At 38.1% G+C, this 4,776-nt stretch overlaps 1 protein-coding gene and 1 long non-coding RNA gene across 4 annotated transcripts in view; one reads left to right on the top strand and one right to left on the bottom strand.

The window, feature by feature from the left end:
* Nucleotides 1-2,620: 2,620 nt before the first annotated feature.
* Nucleotides 2,621-4,500, bottom strand: LOC110479403 (uncharacterized). The gene is made up of 3 exons (XR_014949647.1): nt 4,316-4,500; nt 3,841-3,959; nt 2,621-2,763 (listed from the first exon to the last, which is right to left on the bottom strand). It is a non-coding gene; the product is annotated as an uncharacterized LOC110479403 (long non-coding RNA).
* Nucleotides 4,501-4,694: 194 nt separating this feature from the next.
* CRACDL (CRACD like) overlaps nt 4,695-4,776 on the top strand; it is a 61,963-nt gene continuing 61,881 nt past the window's right edge. Inside the window, exon 1 of one of the 3 annotated variants that reach the window (XM_085557840.1) lies at nt 4,695-4,770. The gene's annotated coding sequence lies outside the window, so the exon portion shown is untranslated. The remainder of the gene's footprint in view (nt 4,771-4,776) is intronic. The other 2 variants (XM_085557835.1, XM_085557875.1) reach the window with 2 other exon arrangements.

The raw sequence follows: 4,776 nt of genomic DNA, 5'->3' as shown, positions 1-4,776 counted from the left end.
TGTCAAATGCTCTGGATTGACTGTTAAAGAATCTAGGAAGTTTCCTCAAAGTGTTTTCAGAATCCACACCTAGATTCATCTTTTTTGCTATCTTCATAGAATAATTAATTAGGTCTCTGGTTTATTTCTGCAAGCAAAGACATGTTGGTAACAATAATGGGCTAAGCATAAACTTCCACATGTATTCCTTTATGGGAATTTTTTTTTTTTGGTGATAAACTGACTGCTCAAAATTAACATACATGTCTGAGTAATAATTAAAGACAGCATAACCTATCTGAATGCTCCTAATACTGAAATAAAGGAAATGTGTTGCTTTTTTAGGAACAGGTGGCTTTAGAAAACCTCTAAAATAGTTTAATGAATAATGTTTTTAAAAAGTTAAAGTATATATATATATGTGCAACATAAATTTTAGGATTATTTTCCACAACAGTAACATTATTTTTCAGTACAGGTGAACTGATTTTAATTTGGAGGTCCTGGTTCTTCATTTTTTATTTGGCAGACAGCCACAGAAGTCATATCAGCAATCACCAGTGTTAATGGGACTGCTTGCAAGTAATAAATAAAGACTGTAGGAGCAGACACAATTATATTAACCATTGCCACATTATGCAGTTATTAAAAGGCATATTGTACACTTTTCCCAGATGAGACATGATGATAATTTCATTATCCTGGAAGATGGGAAAGAGATTTGTTGTTTTGCAATCATACTGTTGTATTGATTTTTTTTTTTCCTAGAAGATGATCACAAACCAGTTTGAGATATGTGATCTTAGTCTATAAAACTAATACCCTATCATCTAGAAGATGAGAAGCGGGTATTAGATAAACTTAGTACAGATAAAAAGAGCTCTTTTTGGGAGTGGATATGCTGTGTAGAGGCCCATGTCCTAAGAAGTAATTCTTTAGTTGCAATAATGATGATTTTCCATGTAACATAATAAAAAAAGTCAGTAAAGAGGGGCTAGGTACTCACCTAAAAAGTAAAATCAGAAGATTCTTAAGCAATTTGGACTTAAAAACTCTTCTCTTATGCAGAGAGGAATAAAGGAATATGAGATATAAATATCAATATATAATAAACCTGTTTTGGTTTTTTTTTTTAGTACTCTGATATAGTAATAACCTTTTTATTAGGGTTAGCCTTTCTTTAAAAAAAATATTTTGGAAATGAAAACTTTAATTTTTTTTGCAGGAAAATTGCAAGGGGATTACAATATCATGGATAGAGCCAAAGGAACTTTTGTCATTGGTGATGACATACAGACTTCAAGTGACTTCTGACAGCAATTAATTGCTGCATAATTTTTGATGGTTAAGGAAAAAAAACAATTCAAGTGAGCATATCCAGAGAGCAGGATCACTGTAGTGGCAATACCCCTATGTCTGATCTACATCAGAAACTGAAAGAAAAAAAAAAAGAAAAAAAATAATTGAATTTGCTGAAGTTTTCAAACAATTTGTTTAAATTTGCTTGCTGGCAATGTCTGTAGTAATAGCCCAAGAGGACTGGAACAGTGTTTGTTGGTTGGGAATTGTATGTACTGCCCCAACAGTATATTCTAGAAACCTTCAGACCATGACTGAATATTAAAGGCATTCAATAAGCTCAGAGTTTTTACAGTTCTTTACTTTTGGTTGCAAACAATCTAATCTGTAATACATCTTAATTTTTTCAATACCCAGGAATTACTGTTGTATATCCCAGCCTGAAATGTGTTACACACTTTGTGATTGTGTCTATTTCCTCATGATGTGGGTTACTTGTGATTTTCTTGTCATTGCTTAGTTACAATATTTTGATTGGAAAGAGACCTAAAAAAAATCTATTTATCCGTTGTTTGCATTTGTGACATTTATTTGCAACTATGAACAATGCTATACTTGATTTTTATACATATATTTAAATTGCCTCTTACCACAATATTTTTACATAGGCAAACTTGAAAATACAATTTGTGGTTTTATAAAAAATAAGAGTATTTTAAATTCAGCTATACTGTTATGACCTAAAATCATGCGGTTTGCATGACAAAGAAACTTATAGTATTTGTAAAAGTATTCATGATAATTTTTAGCCACTGGTAATATAGTTATTTCTCACTAAGTTTGCTTACCTGTGGTAATGGAAACTGTCCCCACTACTTAGTAGAAGATATTTCACTTGAGCATAACTGGTTTACAGGGTTTGTAGAAGAAAGAATTCAGTATCTCTGGTGTCATCCTCCTTATTATCTTTTCTGCATACTAGAAGAAAAGTGGTATCTCCATTACAATATGGCATCTCTTGTTGACCCCTTATTGACCATTGTCATCATTCCATCTTTTCTTTTTCTTCTTTTCAGTCACTAATAAAGCATGAACTTTAGCAACATGTGATCAGAATTAAGATTCTGCTGTCAGTGTTAAAGCAAGTGGTTTCAGTCTTTGAGCAGAAAAAATGTTCATGGTGTGGGGTAGTGTTTGGTAGTACTACAACTGAATTTTTTGTTCTATCCCTTCTACCCCTTTTCTTCTCAGACCAAATAATCCTGTTGGAGTCAGTGTAAGCAGTGGGGTATTAGCAACATGGCTATCAGCATCAGGTACAGTTTAGGAGTTCTGTTACTCAGTTGCTTTTCTGTATTTATTTAATCTTCGATATTGGCAGTTACAATGATAAGGCAGAATGCATAAGAACATAGTATATATTCTGTATTTAACTAGTTAACTTGCATTAGCTTCTCCTTCCTCATCATTTTGGGATGAATAGCCCTGCAACAAGAAATGCAAATTGATTTACTGATACAGAATGGAGGGTCTGTAAAAGAAGTGTGATCTTTTATTAAAAGAAGCAAAAGAGGCTTTTTAATGTATGTTGCACTCTTAATGATCTTTCCTCTGATCCACTGAACTTTCATGCTAATTCCCAGCAGAGGGAGTAAGTGAAATGAAGATGAATGAATCATACATAGCTTTGTGGTATTAACATGCACTGTTATCTGAACACGTGGAAAGGTACTTCAGTTAATTTTACATTTTGGACACTTTCCAAACAGAAGAAAAAGAATTGATAAGATGGATAAAATTTTAATGTGACTCTACTTGGATTGAATATATAAAAAATGCAACCGTATTTCATTACAAGGATCAGAATTTTTAATAATAAACTTTGAAAAAACAATACTGGTTTGTAATTAAAACACTATGTATAAAGATAGGGCCTGAAATGATGTTCCCTTCCAATGGATTTCTTTTTTACCTGACTCTCTAATATACTGTAATTTGATTTTTCTCTAGGCTGTCCCACATTTGATTTTTATTAAAATCCATGAAGCAGTTTAATAATTTATTTCAGCACATGCAAAATTCTAAGCTTAGTTTTAAGTTTCCTATCTTATGCTTCTCATCTAAGTTGTATTTTTGGTGCTTTTATTTCCTGTGGTGGGAGAAGAACAAACATTTTTTATCTTGAATGCAGGCTACACCCAAGCAATTATATAGAGTACACAAAGCAGAAAATGTCTTTGTTGTCAGAGTTGCAGTGCAACCGAGCAAGTGAACAATGTACTTCTCAGATTTGCTTTACGTGGGGGTCCATCTTTCCTGCACATAGAAATATTTTATAAAATCACTTTTGCCAATATAGCATGAATATTTTTAAAACAATGCTACTTGGCAGAAATAAAACCTATAATTAAATTTCTTTTTTGACCACAGTAGTGTTGAAATGATTTTTCATTTTAAGACTGAGTCAGTGTGCACCAGCTTTCCATTTTCATTTCTGCCTTCCTTATCAGTGCCCTAAGAAACAAGCAACCTCCACAGCATTTTTCACTCTAATGCTTTTACCTTGGACTGAAAGTCAGTGTAGTGTGGTGTTCATTCATTTATTCATTTATCAGGTAACATCTGTATTTTCTATCCAAAAGCGCTGTCCTCGGACTCATTGACTTTACATGGGAGAGACTCTTTAGGGGGAAAAAAAAAAAAAGTGCTCATGTTGAAACCAGAACTCATAAGTTTGAGAGAAGTTTATTAAAACAGATAAAATGCCGAAGTGGGAGACCAACTAGATGATGTTATTTTGGTCAATTCTTCCAGTCAGTTCGTCCAGCTTTACTTTCTCACTTCTGGCATAGAAGCTAAGCTAGAAACATCCCATTTGAAGATCCAAGGGCACTACTGTTCTACAACTACTGCATCTGTTGTACAGATACAAGCGGCTTCAGCCGAAGCTTTTCACCAGATACCACCGCAAGGATCCTGAGTGTAGCTACGTGCCGCAATTGCCCCGCCACCTCCAACACTCGCTCGAGAAAATCACCTGGAAATGGCTCGTCGCTACCTGAAGCCACTTAGGGCAGGCGCAGGGGGAAAGAAAAGCCGAGGTGGAAAGTTGTGGTGTTGGAATCGCCCTGTCTCAGCGCCTGGCCCGCTCCTCAGCCCGCGTGGCTCTGTGAGCCGGCCGCGGTCGCTGTCCCGCCGAGGCGAGCACCTGAGCGCCCCGCCCGCCCCGGGGCAGCGCCGCGGGCTCGCCTCGCCTTTGGCCCCGCGGGCGGGTCCCGGGCCGCGGGTGGCGGCGGGCCGGGGACGGCGGGCGGGCCCGCGGGCAGGTGGCGGCGGCTCCGCGGCCCGGGTGGGTCCGCGCCGCCCGGCTCCGCCGCTCCCCGCCGCCGGCACCGCCGGCACCGCCGGCACCGCCGAGCCACCGCCGGCACCGCCGAGCCACCGCCCGGGCCGCCGGGGCCGCCGGGGCCGCGCCGCCCGCACGGGCTGCAGGTGAGT

The sequence above is a fragment of the Lonchura striata genome, chromosome 1 (genome assembly GCF_050655825.1).
Source record: "Lonchura striata isolate lonStrDom1 chromosome 1, ASM5065582v1, whole genome shotgun sequence".
Classification (NCBI taxonomy): Eukaryota; Metazoa; Chordata; class Aves; order Passeriformes; family Estrildidae; genus Lonchura; species Lonchura striata.
The sequence above is the reverse complement of the archived record's forward strand: the minus strand, read 5'-3'. Positions and strand labels throughout refer to the sequence as shown.